Source organism: Henckelia pumila, chromosome 4, assembly GCF_033568475.1.
Source record: "Henckelia pumila isolate YLH828 chromosome 4, ASM3356847v2, whole genome shotgun sequence".
Lineage (NCBI taxonomy): Eukaryota > Viridiplantae > Streptophyta > Magnoliopsida > Lamiales > Gesneriaceae > Henckelia > Henckelia pumila.
The window spans coordinates 201,055,994-201,068,665 of NC_133123.1; positions in this window are offsets into that span (position 1 = coordinate 201,055,994).

Genomic DNA, 12,672 nt, shown 5'->3' on the forward strand with positions numbered 1-12,672 from the left:
CATTGACTTAGATGGTGGAAAGTATTTGGTGAGGAAAGATTTCGCCAGATCATCCCAAATAATGATGGAACCTGCAAGTAAATTTGTCAGCCATGCTTTTGACTTATCTCGTAGTGAAAAAGGGAATAAACGCAAACGAATAGCGTCATCAAAAACTCCATGTATCTTGAATGTATCACAAATTTCCAGAAAATTTGTGAGGTGCACATATGGTTCATCAATGACAGTCCCGCCAAATTGAAGTGTGTTCTGAATCATTTGAAGAATAGCAGGTTTTATCTCAAAGTGATTTGCCGCTACAGTTGGCCTGATGATGCTTGGTCTAGAACTTTCGATGTTTGGCAAGGCGAGATCCATCATGGATCTGTAAACTGGTTGTTCTTGTTCTTGTTCTTGTTCTTCTTCCATTTCTTCTTGTTTTTGCCTTCTTCTTCTGTGAAAAGTTCTCTCGATTTCTGGATCAAAAGGCACTAGTTCTTCAGATGAGTTTCGCATGCACTGCAAGAGAATCCTGCAGTTCACAGATGGAAAAGAGTGATTAAAATTGTAATAGAGAAAAATCAAATAAAACAAATTAAAATCTCAATAGTCCCCGGCAACGGCGCCAAAAACTTGATCGACGAAAAAATAACACTCAAATTTGCTATAAAAATCTCTCAGTTCCTGTCGAAATAATCGCAAGTGCACGATTCAAGTTATAATAAAATGTACTGAGTACGAGTATCGTCCTCAGGGACTAACAATAATAATTTGTTTCTTTAATTTTTTACTACACAAAGTATCAAAAAGTTGATTTTTGAATTCTATTTAACACTTAATACTAAGAACTCAAAGTAAATAAAAATAAATTTCACAACCAAGAAACCAATTTTCACGACTGAAAAATAACAATTTTGAAAAGATTTTGTTGGAATTTCGGTTCACCTTCCCCCTAATTGAACTGGACGATTGGAACTTAATTAATGCGCATAAGTTTGACAGAAATTCCAGTAACATTGACACTCTCTCTCGAGGTTATGCCAAACTAATCAAATTAGTGAAACAATTAAATCTCTCTAATTATTTATCACGACCGATTTCTTTGCGTTCTATGAATTCTATAGCTTTCAACCTGGGTCTATGGCTATCAACATGTACTAAATACCATATCTCTATGCATATTTTAAGTCCATGGATTCTATCCTTCGTCCTAACTATGAACCTATCTCTCGACAGCAATTCACAATTTACGAATCTATGTTAAGGGTAGCTAATCATCAACATAGAGAAAAACACATGATAAAATCAATTATAAACATAAATCCAATCTCAATACGTCCGGTGATTCAATCACACTACAGTGTTTCGGGGTTCGGATCCCCTTGATTCCAACAAAATAAAAGTTTAGCTACTTAACGTCATTACAAAATTCAATCTAAAAAGTGTTTTGCATAAAAATTCAGAAAAGATGAAGAGAAAAACTCCCAACGAAGATGAGAAATCTTCAATCTCCTAGCCGCCTCCTCCTGTGTCTGTGCGTGTCTCCAACCCTCCAAACCATCTAAGAAAATCCTATTTATATGGCCCAAGAGTCCTCGTCAAACCAAATACCCGAAATAAAATATTTCCCAAAATTACGCGCGGGCGCCCGAGCGGTAGAAAACAGCTGCTCGAGTGCCCTGTCCTCTGCCTCGAGAACTTTTCTTCAAACGGGTGTGCGCTCGGGCAGTAGAAAAGTGCCGCCCGGGTGCCTTGTCTTTTTCCAGAAATATAAAGTTCGTCTCTAGCTTTCCTCACGGCCTCATACGTGCATCGCCTTCTCACTATAAATCAGCATTTCCTAGTGATTTCTTGTAGTATAAATAAATAAACCAAAGGAGTGACTACAAACACAATAAAAAAAGAAAACAGAACAAGAATGGTAAAGAACAGACACAACTTAAATGAAACGAATGCAAAACAAATACAAAACATGCAAAATAACGCACAAAAACGACTCCTATCAATAATTCGAAAAGTTGTGTTTTTAGATTTGTTTGAATTGCTTTGTTTTAGATGAATTATTGATGTTGGGAGTTGTATTGGATCGTTAAATTGATGTCTGTGATTTTTTGTTGATCATATTATAGTTGTTATGCCGCCGGTTTGAGATTTTTGGATTTAGGAGTTGGAATTAAGTCTTTGAGTTAATTTGAATTGAATGGATTGGTATTGGGTTGTTTTATATCTCCGTACAGATTTGGTTGAAGATCGTGGAGTTCAGAATTGGCAGAAGTCGAATCGTTGAAGAGTTGATCGAGGTTTGGTATCGAGTTGATTCTACTCTTCGAATTTAGATTGAATAGAATTTGAATTGGAAATTCTTATTCCTGTAGCTCGTCCAGAATTGCAGCTACGTCGAATCAAAAAAAAGGTAAAAGACGACAATGATTGGAAATGGGGTGAACACTCGTGTTTCGATTTATTCACGAGTCTCTAAATAACATACATGCATGATTACCTGTTTAGGTTGATTAAATGCATTGAGTTGAATCTCTTAATGTATTACTATTATCATTGCATTCATAATGAGCCAGAACAATTGATTTAAAAAGGGCGGAGTCGCTCAAGTTTTTATTAGACGTTTTGGGAACTGTAGTCGAGTGGCATTGGTCGTCGAGTCACTCCAATGGCCTGAAAACTCTCTATAGTTGCTCCAAAGTCTAGAGGAATGAGATATGCATCATCGACCTCGATCGGGAGAGTCGGTAAGTTGTTGTGATATCTTTACCTTGGGTTCCCAAAAGAAGAAACCAGATTTCTTGATTATCCGATTTGATAATCTTGTTTTAAAGACATTGATTGCATTGTATTGCATTTCAAATTGAGTTGTTGATATAATACTTGAATTGCATGTCTTGTTGTTATGTGTATCAATATTTTATATATATTATGTGAATTATATGTTATGTCTCTTTTACTGGGAATTGTATTCTCACCGGATTTATCCTGCTGTTGTCTTGTATTTTTATGTGTGATTGGCAACAGGTTGGGCAGGTTCGCGTCAGAGGCAGAATGACTAGACTGGGGATTTTGACGATAGAAGTGAGGGCTTGGTTTAGAGTCGTTTTGTATTCGAACTTGTTGTATTAGTTGTTTTTGAATTTTCGAACCTAGAGTTGATGCATGTTCTACTCGTTTGAGTTTGGTTCAACTTAGAACTATCATGTATTGAATTTATGCATGTTGTATTTTAAGATTTGAGTATTTGAATGGATTTTTGGAATTGCATGATCTGCTGCTAAGTTTATTTTTTTCAAAAAAATAGCAGGGGCACATACCCCGTGCCTAGGTCCGGGTGAGGGTCCGTGTACCTTCGCAATTTGAAATTGTTGGAAATTTTTCATGCACGGACCCCAAAAATGGATCCATGCATGGGTCCGTGTAGGCTTCTGTCTTGATTTTTCGTGCATGATTAAGCACAAACCCTTTCACGGAGGGTGCACCGGGTCCGTGTATTTTGTGGCCTTCAAATCCTTGGCTATAGAGTAATGCACGGACCCGGGCACGGAAGGTGCACGGGGTCCGTGCATTCCTTTAAAAAAAATCTAGACCTTTTCGGTCCGGACTTTCTGTCGATTATTAAATGATTTATTTCGATTAAATGATCAAAATCCGGGTCCTCACATTAAGTGGTATCAGAGAGATAAGATATTGGTTTGAATTAGAGCGAGCGGGGTAGATCGAGCCCGCATGAATTGAATTCTCGCATGTGATTGAATTATTTAAATGAGTATTTAAATGTCATGAGAGTCTGCTTTATTATTCCATGAACTATTTGAATTACATGATTTTGTGATTTAAATTATAAAGCATGTTATATTAGAAATGCATACTTGAATATTCCTGAGATGGAATGAAAATTTTGAACAGAGATTAGGGACACGGGATTGCTAAAATTGACATATTTGTGCCCTAATTCTCTTGAATATGAGATATGTTTCCTCGATGAATTTTGAACAGGAAACATTCAGCAGTGAACTCCGATTGAACAAGATTTTCTACGACTAAACTAATGGATGCCACTCCAACACATATGGAAGCTTTACTTATGAGGTTTCAGCCGTTTAACCCACCTACTCTAGAGAGTACTGAGAATGCCTTGGAGTTCCAGAATTGGATAGAATAAATCGATCAGTTGTTTGATTCTTTGGAATACACCAATGACCAAAGAATTCGGTTAGTTGTGTAACAACTTCAGGGGATTGCCAAAGGTTGGTGGATTTCAAGGAAAAAAGCTTTGGAGAATCAATGTACGATTATTTCATGGAGTTTGTTTGAAGCTGAATTTCTTCGGCAGATCTCGTTCCAGAAATCGACCGGATATAGAGAAAGTACCACCAGGGATCATTTGCAACCGAGAGGAAAACAATTCAAAAAGTCTGGGAGCAGTTCTTCTAGCTCCGGCGGATCGAAACAGTTTGGTTCAAGACAGAGTTCTTGATCTTCAGAAATGTTTTGCAATAATTGTGGAGGTCGACACCTCAGTGAGCATTGTCTTGGAGTTTACGTTAGTTTCAATATCTGCCATCAGATTGGACACTTTGCTAGGAGATGTCCTCAGTTTGGTACTGTTGGATCCCGGACTGGGAGTTCCTTTAGACCGATGGTTCAGCAGGGGCAGCAAGCTCCTGTGGTTCATTCCTTCCAGCCACCGCAGCAGAATCGACCTGGAGGTTATCCGAATATGAATCAACCTCCGAAGCAATAGACGTTAGTCTTTGCTCTTAACAAGGATCCGCAGACTAGAGCTACACCTGAGGATGACTTAACAGGTAATCGTTTGAATTTTGGTTTTTCTGCTTTTATGACTGATAGATTTGGGTGAGTCCTCTTACTTTCTTTTTGAGGAATCTAGTTTGATGCATTCCCTTTTTGTTGAACTTTTGGGCTACTATAGTCGCAATTCATTGATTTAATGGGAATAAGATTGAACTGGGCAGTATGGTACTTAGTTTATCGGATTTGGATTTTATTATCCGTTGAACTATTTTAACCAAGTACAGGAAAACCGAGGAATATTTCAGAAATTTGTCAGATTCAAACTCGAGTCGATAGACGAGTGGAAATCCTTCGGTAAGAATTCTTGATTCAAGGATTTCTTGGATATTTGTTCTGTATATGAACCGTCTATTACAGAATTATTCGGAGGAATTCTCGTTGGTTGCAGTTGATGTCATGAATTTTCAACCCGATCTGGTTGATACACCAGTGGCTATAGAAATTGCAGACAATGATATAGCCGGATGAGCTTCCAGTTTTGTTCCCGATTCGTCAGATTGACTTCAGCTTGGATTGAGGTCAGAATATCTTATTCCTAATACCGGACTCAACAAGAGGTATGTTCGCTATGAATTTGTCTTGCCGTTTGAATTGACAAACGTTCTTGCAGTGCTTATGAATTTATAATTGAATCTTTCAGAGGTATTTAGTTGAATTCGTAACTATTCTTATCGATGATATTCTTGTCCTTTCGGACCGAGAATCGTACTAATCATGCAGAGCATCTGAGAATTGTCATACAGATTTGCGGGCCGAGCAGTTATATGTTACTCTATCGACATCTGATTTCTGATGGGATCGAGTTGTCTTCCCTCGATCATTTTATCTAGAGGTGAAATTTCTGTTGATCACCGCAAGACCGGAACTAATATGAATTGTTCTGGATCGACGTCCTTACCTGAGATTGGAATATGTATGATTTCTATCCCAGATTTATCGCGGGATTCTTATCTTTTTGAAGCCGATCACTCAGCAGAATGTGTTTTCTATCTGGACTTACTCTTTTGAGACCAGTTCTTATTGATTTGAAGAAGAGATTGATCGCCGCTTCAGCATTCTTTATTCCTTTCTGTACTGATAATCTTCAGTGCATTGAACTTATTTTTATTGAGATTTGAGGCATATTCTTGTTCAAAGGAATCACGATAGCTTAGTCACCGAGGCAGCTGAAGACGCTCGAGACTCAATTTCTGAATCTGGATTTTGAGCTCGTAGCGATCTTATTGATTGGAAGATCTGGCATCGTTTCTTCTTATGAGGAGATTTCCGTAAATCTTTCCTGATCTTGAAGACCGAATTTATGATTTCACAGTCCGAACTGAAGTTGAGAAAGAGAAGATAACAGAATTGCTGAAGACTCTGAACTTGGAATCTGATTCTTTCTGGAGAAATTGAATGCAGCAGCTGATGCTCTGAGCCAAAAGATCTGTTCTTATTTTATCTACTATCGATATTTCTCCTTGATTGAGGATTGTTGCACTTTCGATTTAGAATTCGAAGCAGATAGGAGGTCTATCAGCATTTTGATTTCGAGCCAATTCAGAGTTGTTTGAGAAGATCAAGAACGTACAGAATCTGATTTAATTCTTTTCAGAGTTCGATGAAGAAAATCAGAGTGGGATACCAATCTGAATTTCAGGTCAGAGATAATGCCTTAATTATGAGCAACCGTTTGTTGTGCCAGATTTTTTTGATCGAGACAACATATTTTGAGATTGGCACATTGCATTCTATTCAGTATTCTTTCAGATGATCGAAAGGTATACGATGATTGAAGAGTCAGTTCTAATAGAAGCAGAGATAGAACAACCCGATGGTCTGTTGTTCAGTTTATTTTGGTTCAGAATGGGACAGAGATCATGTTTCGATGGATTCGTCATGAGACTACTATGATCAGTCTGAGTTGAGTTTCTATCCGAATATTTTTGGTCGATTGATGAAATCTGCTACTGTTTTCCGTACAGTATAATCCTCAGACATGATCAGATGTTAGATAATCTGTCAAAACCTTGTCAGATTTTTCGGTTTACCGAATTAAGTCATTTCAGACAGAGATCTTTGATGTACTTTTTCTTTTGGTATAGTCTTCGAAGAGGCTTTTTTTATTCGATTACATCTGATTACAGTTTAATATCCTCAGAACGACGGACAGTCAGAATAGACACCTGGAAACTTAGAGGCTTTGCTGAGAAGTATTGTTATGCCGACCCAATATCTAAACAGCCTTTTTGGGCTAGGTGAGGGTGAGCGGCCTATGCCTTTTCTGAAGCTCAATTAGTATCAAACTTGGTAAATCTTGCTACTTACCCTGGAGTTCCATGGTTCGAGATAGAGGAGGGTATGAAACTCCCTGATCCAGGGAGGATAAGATCTGGAGTATGGTGCATGATTCTGGCACTAGCTGACGAGTGTCGCTAACTCCTATGAAGATCTTGTACAAAAACAGCTATCAGGTGACTATCTTGATGGCATTATTTTTGATGAGTTGTACGAACAGAAATGAAAATCTCATTTGCATTGGGATAATTTTTCTGAGTGCCCCGAATTGGGACCAGATTTATTCGAGGTTTGTATGGACACATGAAGATTTTTCAGATGAGAATGAAGACAACACGGAATAGATAGACAAAGTATTCGAATTCTGGATTCAAACTTCCATATTTTGATCAGAAAGACCGGTGTTCTCTGAATATTTCATCTTCCAGAAGCTTTGTCAGATATGAAAAAGAAAAGAAGTCGTCTCTAAGATTGATTGTTCTCACTAGAGTCTGGAGATGATAGGAGATCTTGCCTACAAACTTGTTTTTTTCGGTCTCTTCTGGTGTTCTCGTTGTGTCTTCCGTCTTTTGTTGCGGATTATCACCAGATTCTTCTTATATTCTTCTACCATCGAGACCGATTGTAGTGAGTCGTCGAGTTACTGCGATCGATTCAGAGTTTTGACCGGAAATTAGGAGCAGTTCCGAAACAAACCGATTCAGTTTGTGGTAGGGCAGTGAAGCTGTTACGGATTTGAAGAAGAGAATTGGGAGACAGAGTCCGATTTGAGACAGCGTTTCTTGGAGTTATTTTCGGAGAGGTGAATCCTTTCTGCAGTTTGGATATTATCTCTTATCTTTTGGGATTGAATTGTATTCGATTTATAGGACGAAATCAGTTCTTAGAGGGGGGAGAATTGTAACGCCCCAAAATTAGCCTAATTGAGACTTTAGGAGATTAAGATTGATAATCAAAGATTAATTAATTTTAGGATTTAATGGATATTCAATAAGGGACTGGATTGCAATTTTTTAGGAATTCAAGGGCCAAAGTGCAAATTGGCAACTTTGACTTGATATAAAAGGGGAAAAGGCGTGTGATTCATCATATTTCTCCCTTCTCTCCTTCTCCATCACGCCTAACACCATTAACGCCCCATTCAAGCTTTGAGATTTTGGTTTCCGCTTGATCCGTCCGATAGAAATTCAATCTGAAGACATATTCGCGATCACGGCTGAGAGAGCTCCGGCTGAAAGATGACATTGATTGGAAATGGGGTGAAAACTCGTTTTTCGATTTATTCACGAGTCCCTAAATCACATACATGCATGATTACCTGTTTAGGTTGATTAAATGCATTGAGTTAAATCTCTTAGCCATTGTTTGCTTTGGTGTATTATTAATCTATGTATAACTTATCTCATCCAATCTCGCGTTATTCTCATCATATTATTTATTCATCTATTAATTATTAATTTTACATCAATTAAATCAAATAAATTATAATATATTCATCAAATCAAATAATATATTAACTATTATTTTTTATTTATTTTTTAATTATATTATATTATTTATATATGTATTACTTATCCTATCACTCAAACCATACAGTGTCTTAATGTATTACTGTTATCATTGCATTCATAATGAGCCAGAACAATTGATTTAAAAAGGGCGGAGTCTCTCAAGTTTTTATTAGATGTTTTGGGAACTGTAATCAAGTGGCATTGGTCGTCGAGTCACTCCAATGGCCTGAAAACTCTATATAGTTGCTCCAGAGTCTAGAGGAATGAGATATGCATCATCCACCTTGATTGGGAGAGTCGGTGAGTTGTTGTGATATCTTGACCTCGGGATCCCAAAAGAAAAAACAAGATTTTTTGATTATCCAAGTTGATAATATTGTTTTAAATACATGCATTGCATTGTAATGCATTTCAAATTGAGTTGTTGATATACTACTTAAATTTTCTGTCTTGTTGTTATGTATATCATGATTTGATATATATTATGTGAATTATATGTTATGTCTCTTTTACTGGGAATTTTATTCTCATCGGATTTATCCGGCTGTTGTCTTGTATTTGTATGTGTGCTTGCCAACAGATTGGGCAGGTTCGCATCAGAGGCAGCACAACTAGACTGGGGATTTTGACGATAGAAGTTAGGGCTTGGTTTAGAGTCGTTTTGTATTCGAACTTGTTGTACTAGTTGTTTTTGAATTTTCAAACCTAGAGTTGATGCATGTTCTACTCGTTTGAGTTTGGTACAACTTAGAACTATCATGTATTGAATTTATGCATGTTGAATTTTAAGATTTTAGAATTCGAATGGATTTTTGGAATTTCATGATCTGCTGCTAAGTTTATTTTTTTCAGAAAAATAGCAGGGCAGGGACCCCGTGCCTAGGTTCGGGTGAGGGTCCGTGTACCTTCGCATTTTGAAATTGTTGGAAATTGTTCATGCACGGACCCCGGACATGCATCCGTGCATGGGTCCATGTAGGCTTCTGTTTTGATTTTTCGTGCATGATTATACACGGACCCTTGCACGGAGGGTGCACGGGGTCCGTGTATTTTGTGGCCTCCGAATCCTTGGCTACAGAGTAATGCATGGACCCGGGGACGGAAGGTGCACGGGGTCCGTGCATGCCTTTAAAAAAAATTCTTGAACTTTTTGGTTCGAACTTTCTGTCGATTATTAAATGATTTATTTCGCTTAGATGATTAGAATCCGGATCCTCAAAAAATCATATAGTAAGGGGCAATGTCGCGTTGGGAGAGATCTCGGCGTCTTGCCGGCATAGTATACTGCAGCCATTGATCGATCAAAAACTTTATAAAAGGGCCATAATCAAGGATCTAAGTTCACAGTTTAGTTTATCAGTTTACAGTTCAGTTTATCAGTTTACAGTTCAGATTATCAGCTTATAGTTTATTTTATTAGTTTTCAGTTAAGTCTATTCAGTTCACATGTTCAGTCTTGCTATGCATTTGCAGTTTAGTTCAGTTTAAGTCAATTAGATTCAGTCTTGCATGTGAGGTTTTCAAATTACTCTCTTTTCTAGAGTTTCAGTTAAGAAATGACAATGTATTTTCAGTATAAGCTATTTTTAATTGTGTGTAGTAGCCCGGTTTTATTTTACAAGATTAAGTGATTTTAAACATGTTAAAAAATGACATATAATTTTAAAAGTGTCAAAATATGTTTAAGGAGTCCTTATTTGGTGAAAATAAGTGAAAAATCAGATCCGAAACGTCCGAAAATGATAGGGTAGGTCCCGGGGGTCCAAAAATGAGTTCGGAAAGACCAAAACAGTTCGGACCCTCCGAACCAGTTCGGCCCATCCGAACCAGTTCGGACCGTCCGAACTCAGCAGAGCCCAGGTGCCAAAATGGCTCGGACAAGTGGCAGTTCGGACCGTCCGAACTTCGCTTATAAATAGGGGTCTGAACCCCTCATTGTTGAAGTGAAAATTCCTCTCGTCTCCCAGTAATGGCTCTATTTTAAGGGCTTCGGGAATCTTTCTTTAAGAGTTGGAGTAGAAAACAGTATTTTTTTTATAGCGGACAGTGACCGCAATAGCAGCGAGGCAGCGGAGCTCTGACGTGGCATCCAAGGGTCGTGGCTAGACTATGCCCAGGCTCTAGGGCATGCGACATCAGCGGGCTGACGACGGACGAATGTATGGCTTTGTTTCCCTATAGTAAATAGGGAGTAGGCTATAGTTTAATTAAGGCTTTTAGAGCCTAGTAGATTATGTTTGGCATGCTAGGTAATGCATGGTTATTTATGTTGTAGTGTTTCATGGTAGGCTTGGACCTAGATGGGAGCTTCTAGGATCTGCCTTAGTAAGGTACGGAAGTATTATTCGAGATATCCAGATTGAGTATGCATGTATTATGTATTTTCATGGATTATGTGATTGCATGTTTTATATGCATTTATATACAGCATGTCATGAATGTATGTTGCATACATGAGCATATTGAGCCTTTACCTTAGAGGTATCCTGTAGTAGGGCGCTCACCCTACGAGTTTATGGATGATTGGATACGTAAGTCTTATGTCAGGTCACCGTGATGGTTGGACATATGTACTAGTATCAGGTCACCATTATCCACTGGGTATATGAGTCACCTCCTGATGCCACGGTGCAGCATGCTATATACCCTGAGCCCGGTCTATGAGCTAGTTTCTTGACCTGAGTGTCTTGGTACCCAGTTCATTTGCATTCATACGCATATAATAGTGTATACTCATACTCTCGTACTGAGCATGTTAGGCTCACTTCCGGTTATTTTTCTGTTGGCTGGTTGCCCTATTCCATGGGGCAGTTGCAGGTAGTTCTCCGGAGACAGGGAGGTTAGGTGGTGACCAAGGCTGGATAGCGGGGTTGACCACTAGGTTTTGCTTATCTGGTATTTGACTTACTTTAATTCCGCAGTTTCTCTGATTAAGATTATTTTATTGATTAATTGCATGCTTAAGTTCTGATTAGTAGGTGATCACGGTGCGGGTCACTACAATGTGCATGTATATTTATTATTCGTTATTTCACCCCCCATATTCTTGTTGAGTCTTTAGGCTCACTACATCTGCTTGGTGCAGGTGAGGATGATTTCTCAGTGACCTAGGGGCAGGATTACCAGGGTTGATATCATCTGGCAGAGTACACCCAATGATTGTCACTTCCTTTACTTTTCTGCATTAGAGATGTCTGTAATAAAGAATTGTTTACATTTGTGTACATTCCAGTTGTTAGCAGGATGTGATTCCCTGCATTTGTTACTAGTCATGTAAACTTGTTATTCCCTTCTCACTTATTTGTTGTTGGGATTGTACCCAAACAGATTTTTATGTTTATCGTGTTATATCTCTTATCTTTTGTAAGTCTTTCTTTTTATTTTGAAATGCTGAGTTGAGACAAGGTCGAGTTAAGAATTTACAGATAAGTCATGGCAAATTTTTTTTAAAAAAAATTTCCTATAATAATTATGGTAATAATAATAATAATAATAATAATAATAATAATAATAATAATAATAATAATAATAATAATAATAATAATAATACTCCAAAATTCCCTTTTCTCATTTATTTAATTAAGCTACATGTTAGGGTCGTTTCAATAACTGGTCCTACATCATGTGACTTAGAAATATCATCCCAATACAGAGAATATTTGCATTTCTTCCCGTACAACACTTAGAAAGGAGCCATTCCGATACTCATCTGATAGCTGTTGTTGTACGAAAATTCAACAAGAGGTAACGAATCTTGCCAACTAGTGCCAAAATCCAACACTACGGCTCGTAGCATATCCTCTAAAGTTTGAATCGTCCGCTCTGATTGTACTTCGATTTGAGGATGATATGATGTACTCAGATGCAATCGAGTACCAAGTGTCTCTTGAAGACTGTGCCAAAAGTGAGAAGTAAACCTAGGGTCTTGGTCTGAAACGATATATTAGACACACCATGCAATCTTACCACATCTCTGACATAGATATTGGTCATTTGGTCATGACTGTACGACATTCTGTATGGAATAAATAAGCAGATTCTTCAATCTGTCAATCACTACCCAAATAGCATCGCAACCTCGGAC